The sequence below is a fragment of the Sinocyclocheilus rhinocerous genome, unplaced genomic scaffold, assembly GCF_001515625.1.
Source record: "Sinocyclocheilus rhinocerous isolate Xijiao unplaced genomic scaffold, SAMN03320098_v1.1 scaffold688, whole genome shotgun sequence".
In the NCBI taxonomy this organism is placed as follows: Eukaryota; Metazoa; Chordata; class Actinopteri; order Cypriniformes; family Cyprinidae; genus Sinocyclocheilus; species Sinocyclocheilus rhinocerous.
In genome coordinates, this window is record NW_015651641.1 from 2,395,837 (window position 1) to 2,418,786 (window position 22,950).

Genomic DNA, 22,950 nt, shown 5'->3' on the forward strand with positions numbered 1-22,950 from the left:
CCCCCCCAAAAAAAAGTTGCTGTGTTTGGCTAATTACCCCTTATCATGCTTGAAACTGGCCCGCTAATCAGCCTGAATGGGCCGAACTGATGGAAATAGATGGACTAATCACAAAGTACACAACTCAACCACTCAGGAAACGCCACTTCAGTCATTTTTCAGTCAAATTAATTTTCATTACTTGATATGATGATACAAGGGAGAGCTGTTTAAGGAACCACTCATCTCAGTTAAAAGAAAGCTGAACATTGATACCGGCACACACTTGCTGTTTTTACTGATTACTTTTTTTATAATTGTATTTGTAAGATTTACTAACTAGCAATGTGAAAAGAAGTTTTTTTTTTAGAAAGATAAATTTTTTTTATAGAAAGATTTTTTTTATTAGTTTTACTATTAAAAATAAGAGTGGACATTTTGTATTCTTTGTGTTGCAATCACTATGTTTAGTTTAGTTTACAAATAAATCTACTCAATATGTTTATGTCTGTATTGCTGGAGTTATCTCTGAAGCAATATAAAAGCGCAAACATTTAAAAACCTCAAACTAGATGACATTTTGATATATTAAAAACTAACTTTAAAAAAACAATATGCTAGTATAAACCAACAAAATAATAGTCTTGGTTGCATAAGTAAATGATGTTCCATTAACCCAGAAACCTTCTAAACATCAAATGTTACAGGAATTTATACCGGAAATTTGCCTGCTCAAGTCCACCACACATGACTGTTTAATAAATCTACAAATGATTCAAATACTCACAATTTTCCTGGAAAGTAATCGTGTCAGTCTTGTTTAGTCAGGAAGTTCTTCTGGTGACTTTAACGTCAGCTTCCCATATGCTAATAATCACTGGTTTGAAAGATTCTGAAACATGTTAACACAGAGCTATCAATGACCGAAAAAGGATAAACCAAACCGGTAAAATCGAAATGACAAAAACTGAAACAACATCAGATGGAAGCGAGATTTAAGTCTTTGGGTTTTTCTGAGAATATTCTGAGATTTGAGACACAGATTGCCGAACAGGGGAAGGTTTTCATTTCATCTCACAACATCAAACGGCAAACCATGCTCATCCACGATGTCAAACATGGCTCAGAGTACCACTGTGACAGGATTGCGCCTCTGGTACTGACAGCTGCCACAAGACGGTATGAGATAGATTATGGACAGGATGGCTAACGTACAGTGTTCCAGCTCAGACAGGAATCAGCGTGGTCTTTCTGGGGTTCTGACTCATTTGGTGGTGTACAGGAACCTGCCTACATCAGAAACAAGTTAGATGTAGTTCAGACTAGATATCCAGCACGCTGCATTTAAAGCCTTGCATTATGCAAGACATCCGACATGGCCCAAATAGCATTGTTTACATTTGTTGAAGGAATAGTTCGTCCAAAAATGAACAATCTGTCATCATGTACTCACCATTATGTTGTGGTTTTCTTTGGTATACCACAGAAGGAGATGTTAGGCTGAATGCGTCTTTTTTCCATTCAGTGAAAGTGAATGGTGACAAGGAACTGTCAAAAGTCCAAAAATGACAACAACAACAAAATAAAATAAATAAATAAAATAAAATAAGCACCATAAAAGTACTTTAAGTGCAGACCATAGGATTTGTGTGGGGAAAAGAAAAAAATTTAACTCCGTAGTCACTCAAAATATTTTTCTTTGAAATTGTTCACAAATCTACAGAGCCCTGCAATATGACAAAAAATAAAATAAAATAAAATAAATACTGTGGCTATAAGAAGTAGATCCCACGACTAGTAATTCATGGCCAGGTTTTATTCATTTTTACCCTAGTTTTTATTAAATTGTTTCCATGACTTATTCATTTGTGGCCACGTTTTATTCATTTGTTCCCCTTTTTTTATTAAATCATTTCATTGATATTTTAATTCCTGGCCACTTTTTATTCATTTGCTCCCTTGTTTTTATTAAATCGGTTCTATGACTTAATACATTTTATTCATTTGTTCCCCTCGTTTTTATTAAATTGGTTCCACGACTAATTCATTTGTGGCCATGTTTTATTAATTTGCCCTGTTTTTATGAAATAATTTCCACGAAATATTAACTTGTTGCCACATTTTAAGTAAATCATGGCCTTGTTGTACTAATTCATTACCTTGTTTTAATTTAGTTAGAATGTGATAAAACAAGGGAACAATATAATAAGTCAAGGAAACAAATTCCCAAGCCACATGTCATGTACAGGCTCGATTTTGTGCGTTTCGAATACTTCCCATTATTGATGTCAAATTTGCTGTAATACATCTTGATGCGATAATATATGTGAATCTGAGAGCAGCAACAGAGAAGATTACCAGTCAATAACAACTTTTATCATGCTTTTTTGTCATTTTATGACCGTGACAGTTCTTGGTCCCCATTCACTTTTATTGTATGTAAAAGAGCAGCATGAACACTCTGCTAAATTTCTCCTTTCGTGCTCTATGAACAATAAAAAAAAAACATTCAGGTTTGGAATGACATGAGGGTGAGAAAATGATAACAGAATTGTGATTTTAGAATGAACTATGCCTTCAAGACCAGCCCTGGTGGGTTACCAGTACAACCTATTATCATGTCTCTTTATGCACTTTCAATCACGTGCTTCCGCTTAATTTCCTTTCTTTTTTGCTACGACAGGATTCTAGGCCTACTGAGGGACAAGTGCTTAGACTTGAGTCACGTCCAACCCGAGTTCTGAATCAGGGAGACAAAGAGATAGAGGCCTTTTAATGTAAGTAATAGCGCTTAGAAGATTTTAATTATGACAGGTTGTGAAGACTGGCAAAGAGCTTGAGGTGAAGAAGTGAGACAAAGCTTTATGAGGATAAATGCGGAGACACGGCAGCGGGTTATCAGGATGTAGCCGTTCTGCATTATGATTAATTACTAAATCAGTCAAGGTCAGACTTTTTCCTCTTATCTCTTTGACTGAAGTCACGGGATCTCAATAAACCACTGAGCTTCATTGAAGTCTAATTTAGTTATGTGTCTATATATAAGCAAAGCTACTCCACTTTCAAGTCCAGGGGCCACAAAGCAAGAACCTTTTAGCCTCAAACAAAAGTTACTTGCAAGTTATCTGCATGGTAACAAGCTTGTATATTATGCTGCAAGTGCAACCCGATCTCAAGAGAAAACGTAACTATTTTACGAGGTGGCAACTTCGTATGAATTTATATGATGTGATTTTTATGGAAACATGGTTTTTAGAAAAAACAAACATACGCATGGGGGTCTACCCCTAAACCTAGTCCTCAGTGGGGTTTAAGCACTTTTGCCACACTTTTATTAAATAACATATTTTGTCGTTTTTTTTTATAAAAACAAACAACAACAACAACAAAAAAAGATTTTAAAAGATTTAACTACAGTGGAAAGATGGCATCACTGTCTGTGAAAAAGGTATATTAATTCGTATGAATTCTTACGATTTCATACAATCTTCTTACGCACCACTGCGGTCAGGTTTAGGGGGGAGAAATCATGTTTTTTTTCCCCCGAAAAATCGTACAAATTCATACAAAATCTCCACCTCGTAAATTTTTTTATGTTTTATAAAGAGATCGGGTTGCACTCGCAGCATAATAAACATGCAGCTAACTTGCAAGTAACTTTTATCTATTTCCCAAAAGCATTTTTGCTCTCTTTTGACACTCTGTGAATGTTCTTTTTGGTTCCTGGCCAAAGTCTTTATATTTATGCGCACTACGGAAAACACAAAAAGGAGTGTTTTTGAAAGTAGCATATTTATCATGTAAATTCGTAACTATTTTACATTTGGCTAATTGGTGGCTAAATCATGTGTATTCTTACAGTCTCGTTCATACATTTTTGTACAGCCATGCCCCACTGGTAGTGTTTCAGTCAATTGCAGTCCCAAAACAGAACTTTTGATTTGGCTGGGGCCGGCGTTGATAGTGATGCTTACCATACATTTTCTATACAATTCCTATCATACATTTTCTAATCATACATTTCCATACAAATCACATGGTATGAATTCATATGAAATCTCTACCTCGTTAAATTGTTATGTTTTCTAATGAGATTGGGTTGCATTTGTAGCATATTGTACAAGCTAGTCACAATGCTTATAACTTGCAAGCAACTTTTATTTACTTGCCATAAGCATTTTATGCTCTCTTGGCATTCATTGAATGTTAATTTTGGCCCCTGGCCAAAGTCTTTATATTTATGCGCACTACGGAAAATACGAAACAGAGTGAAGCATTGTGTAAAGTAACATATTTACCATGTTTATGAAGTTCAGTGTGTTCCAGGCATATGCGTTTCATCACATCTGGATGAAGGGACCGTATGCATTGGAAATGAGTGAGGGCATCACATGATTCGAGCTTCAAACAATCACATTTGTCCAAGGCTTTGTACGCTCATGGCCCAAAACCGACCCTAGATGTCTTGCTCAAAGGACACGGCTTTGTTGTACCACAGTGCAAACATCAGGAGAAACAATGAGTGGCAGTGTTTCAGTCAATAGCAGCCCCAAAACAGAGGACTTTTGATTTGGCTGGGGCCGGCGTTGATGGTGGGCGACTGTATAGCAGATCTGTTTTCATCATAAACAGTCATATGAGAGGTAGGGGCATGGCCTGGCCCCTATTAAAACTGTTGTTTGCAGTCACATGGCCTGCTTGCCCTGACAATACATGTCTGTGTACTACTGTGAATGTTTCTATATACATGTGAGAACTGAGTTGCTAATGGGAAACCAGATTGAAGAAGGGGAAATGGTGTACAAACCATTGGTTGGACTTCAAGTTCTTAGCCTAACAGTCTGCATTTGTCCACAACCTTTTAACCGCAGCTGCTGTCAAATAAAAAGAAATGCAAAAGAGATCTGATCAAGCTCAAGAGCTACGTGTCGCTAATCTGTCTATGAGCGCTGCTTTAGTTGTGTGTAATGTTCAAATTCAGGCTCTGATAAGATATGAGCCGTTTTGAGGCACAGCAGATTTCTGAAGGGGGTGAGGGGTGGGTTTATCTCTGCGCTAGCACTAGTTGCTGCACTTAGCTGGGGTGTGATTTCACTATTCACTGTAAACACAGTCCATGAGGGCAAGTATCGTCACAAACTGGACAGAATGATGCTTATGAAGGGTTATCAGACATGCCTGACTTTGAAGCTATGTGCAATACTAGCTCTATCCATGCTAGTTAACATACACCCATTTTGCCAATAAATAATTTTCTGTAACAACAATATTACACCACATGTGCTGTTGAGCAATCAATATTTTGACAGTAGTGGCTGACAGTGATACTGATCTAAAAGTGCGGTAACATTAGCAAAATTTTGCAGACAAAAAAGGTCCATTGTCAATTGTCAATAGTGTAGCAAAGTACTGCTCACACAGAAGTCACTGTCAAACCAAGCAGCTTTCTGTGGTCAACATGGCGTATCTGCGTGACCAACTTGAACCCTTTGCAAAATCTGTGGTGAAATGTTTTGCCCTCACACAAAATTCCAGACTGCTCGAATTTCTATCTGTTTGTTAAAGGGTTAGTTCACCCAAAAATGAAAATTCTGTCATTAATTACTCACACTCATGTCATTCCAAACCCGTAAGACCTTCGTTCATCTTCAGAACACAAATTAGGATATTTTTGATGAAATCTGAGAGCTTTCTGACCCTGCATAGACAGCAACGGAACTGACACGTTCAAGGCCCAGAAACATAGTAAGGACATCTTTTAAATAGTCCATGTGACATCAGAATCAGAATCAGAATCAGAAAGAGCTTTATTGCCAAGTATGTTTGCACATACAAGGAATTTGTTATAGTGTCACAAGCTTCCAGTACACGGAGACAACAACAACACACAGATAATAAAAATAAGATGTGAATAAAATACACATGCATAAATATAAACCACAAAAAAAGAATAAATTGTATGTACAGGTGTGCTATAGATAGAATAGGAATATTCCTAACGTGGCTAATATACATAATACATACATAATAATGTAGTATTACAGAAAAACCTTGATCCTAACCTTTTTCTCCGTACTGAAATCTCAGTTGGCCAGACAGTAATTATTATTTTCTGAATTGTTAAAAATGTAATGTCCGGGACACTACGAGCCTGGAGACTGTTGCATAAGCTACACTGTGAGTTTTTAATAACGTTAAAAAAAGCTTAAAGGTGTGATACAGGATGAATACTGCTCATAAATGGCTACTGAAATTTTCACTTGAAACAATTAGCTGCTTGGACCCGGAAACTGTATTATTGGAACGCTTATACGTCATGACTTAACAAGCTGATTAAAATGACAAGATTTTGCCTGCAAAAATTTACAATATATACATGAAATGGAATTCACACAAGATTACTGAAATGTAGATTTAAGATTTAAAATTGTGACATAATGGAAGTAGCAACAGCTATTTTCTTCTATGTTCTATATATATGTACATATGATTGAAATGGATTATCAAAAAAAAATAAAAATATGGGACGGTAACTTGATACAACCCATCAGTTGTTGACTGGATTGAGGCAGATTTGTTTGCAGCTGACTATAAGAAAGGGGCTGGATTAAAGCAGACAAAAATGATTGGAGAAGTCTGGCAAACGTCACTAGAAGATCGACTTTTTGATTAAAAATTACTAAACTTACAGGGTCAAAACATTAAAAAAAAACACACACACACACACATCAGATCAATAAGATCAATAAAATGCATTTAGAAAACGAAAGGGCGAATTTCCAATTGATGCCGACTTTAAAATCTTTCTCTGGTAAACCAGAGAAACATATTGATGGCTCCTCTTTCGCTTCACAGATTTTTATCTAATTAACAGCTTTCTAGAATGTAAATGTCCCTCCCCCAATACCACATGCAACGACTAGCAAGCAGCAAGTCATGTTTCACCGCTGAGACTTTACTCAAGCCCAATGAGACGAGCTGTTTGACAAGTCCCACCACAACATCCTGTTTTAATAGGAAATATGTCAACACCAGTAAGAAAACATAAGACATTAAGCAATTTCATGTGGTCTTTAACTTTTATTGAACCTGGAACACTCCCCTATGCTCAAAACATAACTATAGCAGTATATGTGTTCATATGTGTTCGTCTGCATGGCCGTAACAGCGGTCATATGACTGAAGGAGAGCTCATGGGGTGGTGGCACCCCTCCACCTCTCCCTCAGTCATATGACCGCTGTTATGGCCATGCAGATGAATACAATGATGCTCTGTGCATAATGAGAACAGAAAAGAGGACCCTCTTAGCTCATCTATGCTCGGTCACTCACACACGAATACTGTAGGATGTTTCTCAGAAAAACCAGAAGAAAAATTGCATCGCGCAGAGGTGCTTTTTCATAGTCTGGGGGAAGTTGTAATGAAGAAGTAATGAAGTTATAATTCATTTAAGCATCAACTTTGTCTCAAATTACACACACACACACATATAAATAAATGAATATGTATATGTATATATATATATATATATATATATATATTACAGTTCTTTCTGGTCCTCGAATCTGATTGGCTGAGAGGAGTGCGACACGTCTATTTGAAAATTTGTATGTTTTCGGAGATGTGAGCTCCAGGCGTCAGCGGCCGTTCAGCGCTCATGAACCCGCAGAGAGCAGCCTCACCTCGGCCAGATCTTCTGGAATTTGCCGCTGGCTCTGATGTCTCTTTAGTGGTTAAACATGAGATATAATTCTTTTGGGTAATTCTAATGGGCAGTCTTTGGTCTCATTAATCTATTTGTTACAGAGCAAATAGTTTGGGCTGAGGGCAAAATCTCAAATCTATTATTTGTTCCAGAGCAAATAGTTTTGGCTGAGGACAAAATCTTATCATGTTATATTTTAGGTAAATTTAATGCTGTATATCAGAGCGCTGCCTTTGTACTTTTGACTGAATTGCAGCTTTTATGATGGCTGATGTTGTTTATTAAATATTTTTATTCAATAAATAATATTTCATATAAATAATAGTAATATTTAATATTAGTGTTAGAATTGGGAAACAGTGTTTGTGTTCATGATAGTGATTTTAGTTACATTATTCTGCCATTAGATGGCGACAAGTGATGTTTTTATGAGTGAGTCCGCAGTAAAGACTTTTATATTGAAAGAGACTGAAACAGGATTGTAAACAAGGAAGTTATTTTTACTTTCAACAACACCTTGTAAGATGCAGCCAACAAATGCAGTGAGCAGCGCTGTCATCGGAAATCACCCTTAACCGATGAATGGATAGTACGACAAAGATATGGGCTTCCTCAGCAGACATTCAAACTAATGTTTTATTGTGAATATGAGATTGAGCTGAAGAATGAATGCTGTATCAGATGCAGGTAATCACATTCACTCAGTCCATCTCTCTCTCATAATACTCGACTCTACATAATACAGTGAGCTTTTAATACAGTAATAAAATAAGCTTTCAATGAAGCATCTTAACGTTCCTTCGTTACTAGTTCTAAAGTGACGTTTTTGAATTAGTAACGGAGGTGCTTGGGCTCAGCTGTTAAACTGTCAAACTGAGATTTGAATCCGTGGCGGAAGAAAGTAGTTCTGCACAAAAGAGGATATGTAAAGACACTCCGTTGTTTCTTATGTATTTACACACTCGTGCCGTTGAACTGTTGTATAAACGCAATATCACACTTGTAGCCATGCGATATGGCTGTATATCGGCAAGCTGTGATTACCTGCGGCCGAATCACAGCCGTGCTGATACACAGCCATATCGCACAGCTACGAGTGTGATATTGCTTATATATATATATGTGTGTGTGTGTGTGTGATGACGGTCAGGATGATGACGTCATCACCAAAGCGCCAGTTTAATGTACGGCTATGTTGTGTTGTGGCTGTAAAGATGTAATGATTTAAAGTATGTGTAGATGAAATGTTGAAATGTGTATGGATTATGCCCCAAAGACTACGAACATTATAAACATCATTCAGTGGGTCAGAGGAATGTAAGTGTTGCTTTATTTCAGTGACTATTATCCATTGTAGAGGCAATAACAACAAAGACAATGTGTGTTTCAAAGTACTTTATTGTGTAATTTATTTTTGAAAGGTAGTTATCGTGAATGCGTAGTCCATTCTTACCTGTCAGCTCTAGTATGTGCCTCGAGTGCACCGGTAGCGCGCGTAGCCGGAACTCTTCGGTATGTTTACAATCATTCCATTTTCTAAATGGAGGTGCTGGGAGCTGAGATAACACATCGGTTGGATGAGTCTGTTAGAGTGTGGTTATGTTGTGTATAAGAAGTGTTTTTGTTTGGTATTTATGTTTGGGTCATATATATTTCTTGTTTGTATTTCTGTTTGGAAGATGTGTTCTGTGAGATGTATGTGACGATATATGCTAAAACATGAAAATGGTTCATTCTAATAATGTGTGGTGGGAAAATTGCCTATTTAATCAGTGTGTTTGTAGTTAGAGGGGAAGAAAGCTGCAACTGATGGACTTGCAGTGCATGTCTGATGTCAGATTCAGTATGTTCATTGATTGCAAGAAGTGCCCCTGCAAGTGATTTGATTATTGTAGGTTTGGCTGCATGCTTACAACTTTTGTGTGTGTGTGTGTGTGCTTTGTAGTTTCAGTGTTTGTTTGTTGTTTTTGTTATTTTGTTTATTTATTTATTTTTTCTCCTTGAATTTTCACACTTAACTTGTACTGGTTGGTGGCATCTCGCAATAAACAAGTTGCATCTGGAAATTACCCTGTTGTACTGATCCTTCCTAGCTCCTTCCTGACCTTTCAGCAACTTATACCCAACTATATATATATATATATATATATATATTGCAAAAAATAAATAAAATTATATGTGTGTAAATATACATATTTTTTTAATCCGTAATATCAACCAATAAATATAATACAAATATATTGTGTATCCCATGTCTTTTTCTCAGGGAATATATATATATATATATATATATATACATATTATGAAGCAGCAAATATTCAATATTTTCATGAGGATTGTGATCTCTTTCCTATTGGGTGTGATGTCAATACTTTACATCAGGGTTTCTCAATCCATTCCTAAATGACATAATCCCTAATAGTATAATCTGTATGAAAATACCTCTCAGCTCATCAAACTCTGTCTGATACATTAAAATCAGCTTTATGTCATTACTGAAGTTGGTTGAGGTTCACGTATGCAGAAAATGTGATTAAATGACTGCATGCGTATAACTTAATCTAAATAAATAGCGGATGAGCCAGTCGATATGCTGGATTTTACAATCGAATATGTCATTATGATGCATTACGGTATTATGGGAGGTTTTTTTATTCCAGGCATTGTTAAAGCTCCTAAAACCACTTCCCCTGGTGGCGTGTGTGCACAAAAAGATGCAAACACCTCTGAGTCTCTCCCATACCTGCTGACCTAGATATGAGTATGTGACTCCTCTTCCTGCCAAGCGCCATTTCCGAGTGATAGAGCCAGACGTCGCATGCAGCCAAGCTTGACCAATGAATGTCACAAATTGCTCATCCAACTCATTCACCTTTACACCTTTAGTTTCAAAACATGAAAAACGTGCCTATCATTTGCAAATGAGTTTCCATTTTTCTAGTAAATTTTGTTGATGTTTAAATACTTTCACCGATTCCAGTTTAATATGTAGAGACGACTAAAAGTAGGGCATTTGTATATTGATTTCCCTTAAAAAAGTGTAAAGATCGACCAGTCCAATGTTCCAACACTGGCTCAACCAATGGAGTGAGTTTGTGGCGGGACTATCTCTTTGTCCAAAAAGTGGTAGAAGGGGGAGTGTTCAGGAAACCTGTTTGAAATAATCATTATTTTTGCAGTTCCATTTGGTGATATAGTGAAACAAAAATACTTCTTTAAGAGTAATATTTACATAATACATTTTTTATTTAATATGCTTTATATATTGATGATAATAATAATAATTATTATTATTATTATTATAATACATTAAATAATATGGGTATTTAACAAAAAATATATTGTTTTAATTCAAAAAGAGTAATTTTTAATTACATTGTTTCTTTCAGTTAACATAATAGTTGTACACTATGACAAATACATTTTAATAAAAATACAAATATTCTGTGTAGTTTCTCACTTAATGAGGGCATAAAACCTAAAGTCTTGAAAATGTATAATAATGAAAAATAATTATTTAATAAAAAGTATTAAAATATTTGTATAATACAGCATGTCACGCTGCTCTCACACTGTTTGAAATGTGAGAAAAAAAATTACACGAGTACAAATACATGCACTTTACAATAAGATATCATTAGTTAACATTAGTTTGTGCATTAACAGCATTAACTAACAATTATCAAAATATTTGTTACAGTACTTACTAACCTTTGTCAGCGTTAGTATAAAATAAAAATACAACTGTTCATCTGAGGTCAATTAAATAATATAAACAGATACAACTTTTGATTTTAATAATGTATTAGTAAATGTTGTAACTAACTATAATTAATAAATGCATTGGAAATATTTTTCATTGTTTTCATGTTAATATTCTTATATATAAGAATAAAACAGAATATGTTGTATATCTACTGCAGGTAAAGTCCAATAGACCATTGTTTTCAAAAGCCAAATTATTCATTTCAGTTCAGTTCTCGAACATACTTCCTTCTGGTCACCTCAACACAGTATTCTGAAACCATTCTGTGTTATATGCAAAACTACCGTGGAACAAACTGCTGATAACAACTGTACACAAAAGCCAGTGCTGAGTCGATCCATCAGGAGAAATGTGATCTTGACTGCAGAATTAACAGTCGGATCCATTTCATTCTGCTGACAGAATGACATGACAACAGTGCTTTTATGCCAAATCACTTTGCTTTGTAAATGAACACGCATAAAGGTGCAAGAAGCAAACATGTAAAGGTGATACAGACACAAACTTGGCATGAATGAGAAGGTTAGAAGGTCAGTGAAAATGCTAAGTTTCTATAGTTTTCTTAAGTCTTTTGACTTGTGACAGTAAGTAACCAACCAGAACATAGTTTTCCATAAACATAGTTCACATTTTCTTCGGAAAATATACAAATCTGGTATAGATAAATAGTTGTATGTGAAAATTTTGTTTTTTAAAAGTAAAAATATTGAATACATTGTTTATCATGTATGATTAAGAATATTGGGCTTCAGATGGGAATGGCATTGTCCAGTGTTCAGATAGGAATTTATTTCTTAAAAATGTCCTGTTTGTTTATAGTTCACAGTAACATGAATGCAAGCCTTTTCCACTTATGGCAACATTCAGTAGCAACTTTTCTCCCAGACCGTTTGAGCTGGTTTTACTTTAAATCTAACACATATTTAAACCTTAACAGAACCAACTTAAGACTAGGATGTGACCTATATCATATAGAATTCCACAGTGTTTCTTACAAATGAACCACTTGGATATAACTAATGACTTGTTTCAATTCAACAAAGGGCCTCTCTCACATGTGTTTCCATAAAACAAGGGCCTGGTCACCTCCTGACCCCAAACTTGTCAGAGTGTTGGATATTCCATGCTCTCACTGAGAAAAGCCCTTTCAGTTGACTTCACCGAATACTCCAATTCCAGCCAATCTATGTCAGAAGACAAATCTTGCACAATATGCATGCTGCATTTTTTCAATTTGATAACACTTAAAGGCTCTGATCAGTTTGCAATGATCAGTCTGAACCTTCATGTCATTCCAAACCCATTTAAGTAGTTTTTTCCCCCCCACAGAACACAAAAGGAAACATTTCAAATATTGTACTAGTCTCTTTTTTCCTGAAATTACGATAAATGGTGACTGAAACCTCAAAAAAGCAAAAGTGCCAGAAAAGTGCAGTTATAATGGTCCGTTTGATTTGTTATCTGACGCCTTTACAGCTTTGAAGTAGTACTGATGTCTGAATCATGAATGACTCCATTGAGTCAGATCTTATGAATCAGTTAATCCTAAAAAAACAGTTTGAATGATTCAGTCCCGTCATTGTAAGTGGATGTAAAATAGCGACCAGAACAATATTTTGTTTCAAAGAAGAAATACTCATAATTTAGAACAGCATGAGGGTAAATTCTGAAAGTAAAGTGCAAAGTTATGTATAAAAAAAAAAGGTGTAATTTAGTGCCATTAGTATACTTTTTAGTAGCATGCTTGTAATATGCCACACATTTGAGCTGTAAAAATATCACCATTCCTTTTTAGCACTATTAAAGATCTGGCTAATCCACAAACCTTTAAAAATGTCACACATCTTTCTGCAAAAAACAGTCAGGAGCCACAAACAATACACCAGGAATAATAAATAAAACTAATTACTGTTATGATCCAGTTATGATCGTTCAAGCATTCACTCCGAAAGTAGCATGTGTATATTTAGGAATCTATCTTTTAAGAATGTTCCTATCATTGTTGAACTTTGACAAAAAAAAATTTCTCCCCATTATTTTCAAGCATCCCGTTTTTGTTTTACTAGCGTACTCTTATTAGCATGAACAGAATTTTTTAGTCTCCATCAGACTCATGTAGGACGACCCCACAAATGAAACACAATCTGAATTCAGCACATCTTCAGTGACAGAAACATACTAAATAATAAATGTAATGACTCTCTTCTGTAAAATATAAATTAACATCAAATCTGTATGCATGCATGCTTTGCTATCATAGCAGCAAGCTCAGGTACTTTTAAAACATGACCCAAATGCATAACAATCTGACGTTCAGTGGTTTAGACGGTTTTGTTTACGGCACGATTTTGGTTCAGTTAAATGAGCTACATGGAAAACAAAGCCTAGCGAGTTAAGCTGTGAAGTTTATTTTTAACCATCATCATTCGAGTCTAGCTTTCATTGTGATCATTTTGTTGTTGACGTTTATAGAGTTTGAATATCACTGACAGTGATGCCTGTGTTTTGACGTCCATGATTATCCTTGCATTCTTATAAGCAAATGAGGAGCAATATTAAAATGAGGGTAAGCCTCCCATAACGGCCATCATATCAGACGACAACACAGGATATAGAAATATTAACTGGTGCTTAGCTGATGTTGCACAATCATCCTGCAGTTTGGTTTGGTTGGGGTTGGGGGGGCGCATAGCATGTGTTTTCCTGTCTTTGTGAGTAAAAGCATCTTTACTGTATTAGCACTCGATTGAGCAACACTGGTGCCGCTATGCTGTAATGAAGTGAACTCGGTTAGCGTAACTGTTCGCCAACCTTAACAAACTTATACTGCTCTGTAATATCTCGGGAGTTCTCAGTTATGTTTCATTGAAGTATTAACTTTGTCTCAGATGTTTCTTCTAAAATGCCTTTGGAAAAACAAAAATACACTCTTAAAAATAAAGGTTCTTTATTGGAATCTGTAAGGTTGCATGGAACCTTACCAATGCATAAAGGTTCTTTATAGTTGAAAAATTTTCTTTAGATAAAATGTTTTAATGCTAAGAAAAAAATAATTATTTTAGTAACTGTTCACTGAAAGGTTCTTTGGGGAACCCAAAATGGTTCTTGTATGGCATCGGTGTAAAATTTCCCTTTTGGAACCGTTATTTTTAAGAGTGTAGACACAAATGTGACTATTGTTGAGGTTGAGGTGAAATTTTTGAGTTCATATTGTAACTTCTGACTAGCATTTAGGCAAATCGGAGCACAGTCGGAGACGCTGCTGAGAAACTTGATAGAGTATAAGCGCAGGACATTAGAGTCTTTTACTCTAGAGAACCACACTCTCTCACAAGAGAGGCAATTCGCTTTCCCTTTCATTTCTTTGCCATCTAGGAGAAACAACTGAGACTTTAATGAGATTACATTTGGAATGGGTTCGTGGGCCTTCCTGTGAATCCATTCTTTTGCTTTTGGCGGATTCTCGCAGGATATATTTTATCTTTCTCTCTCCTTTCATTCTGTGTACCGCATCAACCTCCGCCCCTCTGCCCCTACTATCTCTCCACCATTGTACCCCCCACTCCAGCCACCTAACCCCTCCCTGCGCAGGTTCCCTCGCACATGCACGCACAACCCTGTCACCAGGCTACGCCGTCCTCGTTGCCCTAATAACAATCCTAGGAATTTTAGTTAGGGCAAAAATGCTTCAAATGACACTTACTGGGGAAGGGAAAGGAAGGGGCCTGCCTATGGGGGGACCACAAACTCAGCTCTGGAACACACATCGACGTGATCGATGGGGAGCGAACGTGTTGTTGGTTAACGTGGAGCCGTGGGAGTCAAAGATCGGCAGGAGTATGGCCGAAAGAAGAATATCGACATGGGGCTTTCGGTACACTGCCAGCAGAAACAGCAGCCCTGTCTCTCCATGGGGTGTGCACCTTAGTCAGCTCTCTCTATATTCACCAGCCAACAGAGCGTGGCATTAACACACTATACCTAGTGTACTTCTTCCCTGTTTGAGATTCAATAATATGTGACTGTTTAACATTGCACAAGCCGCATCACTAGGTACAGTACGTGGGCAAGATATCAGAGATGTTTAGTCCTCAATCATACACTCGTTAGCCAATCCAGGGCTAAGGAGGGCTGCTTTAGCATCAATCCTGAGCATCACCTCACCGAGATGGAGGAAAATACCCAAGTGCTAAACACGCTCATGTTCACCTTCCCAAGCCAAAAACAAACCCAAGGACACTACCAGAGAAGCTAGCCTTGGTGTAACAACAGGAATAAGGGTGTGTGGAAAGAAGACTGAAAAAAAAGGGAAAGGCTTCCTTACCGTTTTACCGCTTGCCGTCCATTCACCAGCAACACTGCAGACAAACATTCGCTTGGGAGGCAGAGGGAGCGTGCGATCCGTCCCCTTAGACCTGAATCGCCAACATCCTCAGATCCGCCTGATTCTCCTCTCACACATGCACTCATTCACTGGCACTCTTTCGTTGTGTCGTGCTCTCTCCTCCTCTTATAATTGTCGGTGTGCTATTTCCCCTCTTGTTAGCTCCAAGGCAGTTAAGAGACACTGCAGCGATGGGGGAGGAGGGTTTGTGTATGTGTGTGTGCGTGCGTGCATGTATGTGTGCTTGTGTTCGTGAGTGAGTGAGTGAGTGAGGGAGTATGAGAGCAATGGAGGGAGGAGTCAGTGGGCATAGAAAAGAAGAGAAGGGAAAACAGCTAGTAGGCTTAAATCCTGAGGAAAAAGAGAAAGCAGAATAGGGTGCCAAGAGATCTCTGGAGAAGAAAATACAAGCCGTATCGCAAAGAATGACGGGTATGAATAGAGAATAAGGAGGTTTATCTGTGTGATTGCAAGATATGGCAGATGTTCTGCAGCCCCGCTGATTCACTCAGCCAGCTGCAAGAGTTGGTCCACAGCAGGGGTGGTTGCGATTTCATTGATAGCTGAAAGAGCTTGCAGGAAAATGATTTAAAAAAAACAACGAGAGATAGAGGCAAAGGAGGGAGTTAAAGGGGAGGGAGGAGATGATGGCAAGGGATCAGGAGGGGGTTGGATAATGCTGTAATATGTTGCTTCTGTGCCAACTGTTTCTGTGACAGAGGGAACACTTCCTCTGCAGCCATTGGTCCCCTGCTTGTACGAATAGATGTGCTGACAAATAAAATATCCAGCAGTGGCTCATGGGTGATTGGAGCATGCTCCCCTCCCACCTCTCACCTCCCGCCCCCTGTTGAGGCAAAAAGATTCTGCCTCACCCCAGGCAGCTGAGGACCACATCCAGTGCGTTTGTGCTTTGCATCCCAAACAACACTTCACGACATTAACATGTACATGTTTTGTTGCATTAAACATTCAGAGAGGTGAAGGGAACAGCAAGGTGCAAGCAATCCTTGTCTTTTGAAGTACATTTCAGCTTAAGCATTGTACAATTTTGGGAAATTTCGGCAGTCTAAAGATTTCTTTTGCCGTAAGGAGGAATCAGTAGGCTTAGTGTGACATGATAAGTGACTGCCAAAAATCATACCTTTAGGAGTACAACAACTTGACACTGGGGCAGTGCCCTTAATGGGTCATATTTGTACCCCTAAAAGGTTCATTGTAGCACCATAATGGTACATATTTCTACTTATTTTAAGGTGCTAAAATGCACCTTTTAGATAAGGTACAAGGTTGTCCCTTCAGGGTTACTGTCCCAGTGACAAGCTGTTGTACCCCCAAAAGTTTTTTTTTTTTCTCTGACAGTGTATTGTACAATCCGACAAGTGATAGCTGGGTGCACATGCAACTATTCTCATATATTCTCAACCTACATGGTGGTCTTTTTTTAGACTCTTTTGTAGGTGACTATGGCAGGGACTGATCTGTGGTCTTAGGTCATGTGTGAGCATCAGTGGATGAGTAATGAACAAACTCTCACAACTGATCCTATCAGATTGTGCTGCTGCCCTGTTACATTTCACATGATGTAAAAAAAAAAGACCTCCTTGCATTAAGCTGTTAAACATATCATTCCATCGCCAGACGACAGCAATGTGATTTCAACGGATAATTAATTAGAAGGAAACAGGAAATAGAAATATGAAATATCGTTGAGACAAATTTGCATAAAAATGTGTTAACATAAACATACAGTACATAAACCTTTTTTGAAGTTCTCCTGCCTCCTACCTTTCCTTCTCCTCTGATTGCCTAATCTTGGCCAAATTCTAAAGCATTGCATGTATGCTTTGTATAAAAATAAAATAAAATAAAAATGATCTACGTCAGTGTGTCAATATGTCGATATCAATTTGTGAAACTTAGAGGTCCAGATATTGGAAATCACAAAGTCTATCAGGTGCAAGATAAGCACATAAAGACATACTTGTTACAAGAAAAAATATTAAAAACCAAGTTACTGAAAAATGTAGGATATGTTGTAAACAAGGTTTTGGTGGAGACTGGTGAGATATTTTGCATGCGCATGAACATCTCATGATCAGTTTGTGTGGGATTAAAATTATATTTGTGCAACCATAATGACAGTGCCTAAGGGCCTCTTAAAGGGTTAGTTCACCCAAAAATGAAAATTAGCCTGTGTTTTACTCACCCTCAAAGCATCCTAGGTGTATGTGACTTTCTTCTTTCAGACGAATCCAATCGGAGTTATATTAAAAATTGTCCTGGCCCCTATGATAAACAGTTGACGGTTAAAGTTTTCTATGCACAATTATATTTGACGAAAGTCACGAGAACTATTACTCTCTATCCAATCACGTTGATGGATAAAAATACAATTAAAATAAGCATGTAACGACCACAAACGGAGGAAAATAGCGGAGTAAAAGTACCGATACATCACTTAAAATGTACTCAAGTAAAAGTAAAAGTACACAATTTTAAACTACTCAAAAAAGTACAATTACTGATAAAAACTACTTAATTACTGTAACGTGAGTATTTGTAATTCGTTACTTCACACCCCTGATTTTAAGTGAAACTTTTTAAGTAATGTATGCTACATGTAGAGCCTCTGTGATTAATTGATTTGATTAATTTCATTTTAAAGGAAGCTCAGTGAACCGCACTTTCTCAGTGAACCGCTGCAGGAGGCACTTACAAAAGGAACTGAATGCGACCAAACTGTAAACACTAAAATATTCACTGTTTTAATAGTCGCAAGGATGTAAACAACACGAATGTTTACATGACTTAAGTGTGGGGTAAAAAAATATAAAAACGCTTACTAACCTTTTCAGTGTAAAGCTCAATCCAATTCCAACTTTTCAACTTCTAAACCATGACTATGTAATACCTAAAACCTTAAAACCACAGTAAAATGATGAGAGCAGCTTAATAGAGAGCGAATAATACACATTTCAATAAAATAATGCAATTGCTTTTATGAAATGATAATCTTCACATTTCTGATGTAAAGCAACTGTATATAAGTTTTTTTACCTTGAAAGTTTAGTTTAAAAATCATTCTGAGTCACCTTTCGCTGACTTATAATAAGGCGAATGGCTTCGGTTTCTTTCCCTTGAGCAACTTTGGTGAAGGGGGGCACGAAATTTCGCAAAAAGGGCAGATTTACTTTACGGCAGCAACAAATGCACATGTGTACTGTCACGTTCGCTACTGTGAGGGAGTGAGGAACAAGGAGACTTTATTCATCCAACACAAGGGAACCAGGAAAACACACGTAGCAGGAGAGGTTGACATATACAATACCAGACGCCGACCTAAGGACAGGGAACACTATTTATACACATGACATGACGAGGGGATGACGAGACACACCTGGGATCAATAGAACTAAACGGGGAACACCTGGAACAAATGATAAGGACAGGAACGGGAAGGACCAAATATAGGCATAGACCCACATGGGGACCAAAACACACACAAAACACGGAACAGAGTCTGACATATACACTGTAATTACGACCACCCATATTCCACTCACTTAACTGTAAGGGGCTCCAAAGTCGCAAAGATACTCAAAATTACATTCAGTTGCTTTCACTCCTTCAAAAACTTCCATTGTAAGTGCCTCAATTTTTTTTTCTTCCAGAGAAAACGGGTTGTTATTATTTTTAGTCAAAATATTTTTTGTGTTAATCAAGATTATACCACAAGTGCTGATTTAGTTTAACTTCTATTGAACCCAGAACATCCCTTTAATATTCATCTGTTGGAGCAGCCAGGTGCTGTGTTTGTGTTTTGCACTGGTCTCAAATCCTTTGCGAGTCTGGGGGATGCAGACTTTCCACTGCCTGCACAGTGATATCTCACACCCTGACGGGTAACCAGGGTGCCCATTTGACATGGACAGTAACTTTATACTCACAGGACGTGAAGTTAGCAAAGCCAGACATCTTATCTCGTGAGTTAAGCACAGTATTGGGTTTGTTGTGTGTTTAAAAGGGATCTGTTTTATATCTACAGTACAGCGAGGTTTTACCGAGGCACATTTATGGGCCAAATTTTTCCTGTCACAGAGCTGAACTGACCAGAATATTATATAAATAAAAATATATATTCTCAGCACTAACTTCACTTTTCTGAGCCGCTAACTGTTCCCAAGGTGATTTTTAGTGTATCATTTCCCCTCAGTTTCGCACAGGTGTTTTAGTAGAAGTAACAAACTTTTTTGAGAAATTATTTTCTTGCATATATGTTCCTTTTTTTTTTCTTTTTGACAAATGCCTCTTGGTTTTGCAGGTGCATGAGAACTGTAATCAGGTTCTTTGAATCAGTAAGAGTGCATGAGCATAGGTGCGCCCCAGCTGTGCACAGGAAGTATAGCATCTGATAGTCAACCACCTAGATGAGCTTATATCTCCTCCATCTCTTTCTGCTATTTCAGCAACTAATAGCGATACCGTAAACACTGTTTTTTTTCCCATTTAACGCTTAAACCAGATTGAGAGCGAGCGGTGCAAGTGTACTAATGGGTATGGATGTCCAGTGTTGCCTGTTGATTCAGATGAGGTTCATTAGTTCTCGTATTGTCAGCGGGTTATAAAGAAATTCATTATTTAAGTCATGATACAAAAAAAGTGCACTCTCCCTTCCATTTATGACCTAGATAGCATGCCACATAGTAAACACATTACCCTTCTTTTCTTCTTAACCACCTACTCACTTTCAATTTGTCTATAGTGTCTATAGTATTGTTGCACTACAAAGTGCAACAAAAAAAAGTTTTTTTTTTAAAGCTGACATGAATTGAATATTCACTCTATTTTGTCAATGCATATTATAAATCTTATTGTGAATGATTAATCTGTGCATGTTCCCTCAGGCCATCCAATATGTAGATGAGTTTGTTTCTTCATGGAAACAGATTTGGAGAAATTTAGCATTACATCACTGAATGAACCAATGAATCCTCTGCAGTGAACGGGTGCCGTCAGAATACTGAGAGTCTAAACAGCTGATAAAAATCTCATTTTGTTTCTTACTATCACAGCTTTTTAACTTTACAAGACATTCATTGATGGACTGAGTGGAATGGATTACTTGTGGATTAATGTGATGTTTTTTTATCAGCTGTTTGGACTCTCATTCTGACGGCACCCATTCACTGCAGAGGATCCACTGGTGAGCAAGTGATGTAATGCCAAATTTCTCCAAATCTGTTACGATGAAGAAACAAACTCATCTACATCTTGGATGGCCTTAGGAGGAGTACATTTTCGGCTAATTTTAAAATTGGTCAACCACGCCTACCTAAAACGGCTCGTTCTAACACCCCCCCACATGTCTACGTCACTAAAGTTTTCTATGCACAATTTGATTTGACGAAAGTCACGAGACCTATTACTCTCTATCCAATCACGTTGATGGATAAAAATTAAATTAAAATAAGCATGTAACGACCACAAACGGAGGAAAATAGCGGAGTAAAAGTACCGATACATCACTTAAAATGTACTCAAGTAAAAGTAAAAGTACACAATTTTAAACTACTCAAAAAAGTACAATTACTGATAAAAACTACTTAATTACTGTAACGTGAGTATTTGTAATTCGTTACTTCACACCCCTGATTTTAAGTGAAACTTTTTAAGTAATGTATGCTACATGTAGAGCCTCTGTGATTAATTGATTTGATTAATTTCATTTTAAAGGAAGCTCAGTGAACCGCACTTTCTCAGTGAACCGCTGCAGGAGGCACTTACAAAAGGATCTGAATGCGACCAAACTGTAAACACTAAAATATTCACTGTTTTAATAGTCGCAAAGATGTAAACAACACGAATGTTTACATGACTTAAGTGTGGGGTAAAAAAATATAAAAACGCTTACTAACCTTTTCAGTGTAAAGCTCAATCCAATTCCAACTTTTCAACTTCTAAACCATGACTATGTAATACCTAAAACCTTAAAACCACAGTAAAATGATGAGAGCAGCTTAATAGAGAGCGAATAATACACATTTCAATAAAATAATGCAATTGCTTTTATGAAATGATAATCTTCACATTTCTGATGTAAAGCAACTGTATATAAGTTTTTTTACCTTGAAAGTTTAGTTTAAAAATCATTCTGAGTCACCTTTCGCTGACTTATAATAAGGCGAATGGCTTCGGTTTCTTTCCCTTGAGCAACTTTGGTGAAGGGGGGCACGAAATTTCGCAAAAAGGGCAGATTTACTTTACGGCAGCAACAAATGCACATGTGTACTGTCACGTTCGCTACTGTGAGGGAGTGAGGAACAAGGAGACTTTATTCATCCAACACAAGGGAACCAGGAAAACACACGTAGCAGGAGAGGTTGACATATACAATACCAGACGCCGACCTAAGGACAGGGAACACTATTTATACACATGACATGACCAGGGGATGACGAGACACACCTGGGATCAATAGAACTAAACGGGGAACACCTGGAACAAATGATAAGGACAGGAACGGGAAGGACCAAATATAGGCATAGACCCACATGGGGACCAAAACACACACAAAACACGGAACAGAGTCTGACATATACACTGTAATTACGACCACCCATATTCCACTCACTTAACTGTAAGGGGCTCCAAAGTCGCAAAGATACTCAAAATTACATTCAGTTGCTTTCACTCCTTCAAAAACTTCCATTGTAAGTGCCTCAATTTTTTTTTCTTCCAGAGAAAACGGGTTGTTATTATTTTTAGTCAAAATATTTTTTGTGTTAATCAAGATTATACCACAAGTGCTGATTTAGTTTAACTTCTATTGAACCCAGAACATCCCTTTAATATTCATCTGTTGGAGCAGCCAGGTGCTGTGTTTGTGTTTTGCACTGGTCTCAAATCCTTTGCGAGTCTGGGGGATGCAGACTTTCCACTGCCCGCACAGTGATATCTCACACCCTGACGGGTAACCAGGGTGCCCTTTTGACATGGACAGAAACTTTATACTCAAGGGAAGTGAAGTTAGCAAAGCTAGACATCTTATCTCGTGAGTTAAGCACAATATTGAGTTTGTTGTGTGTTTAAAAGGAATCTGTTTTATATCAACA

General features: G+C 37.3%; 1 protein-coding gene across 2 annotated transcripts in view; it reads right to left on the reverse strand.

Moving 5' to 3' along the window:
* The window catches only part of LOC107713379 (guanine nucleotide-binding protein G(z) subunit alpha), a 46,561-nt gene extending 30,503 nt beyond the window's left edge, over nt 1-16,058 (reverse strand). The window contains exon 1 of one of the 2 annotated variants that reach the window (XM_016518871.1): nt 15,776-16,058. The gene's annotated coding sequence lies outside the window, so the exon portion shown is untranslated. Of the gene's footprint in view, nt 1-766; nt 892-15,775 lie in introns of those variants that run through there. The other variant, XM_016518873.1, reaches the window with a different exon arrangement.
* Nucleotides 16,059-22,950: the final 6,892 nt, after the last annotated feature.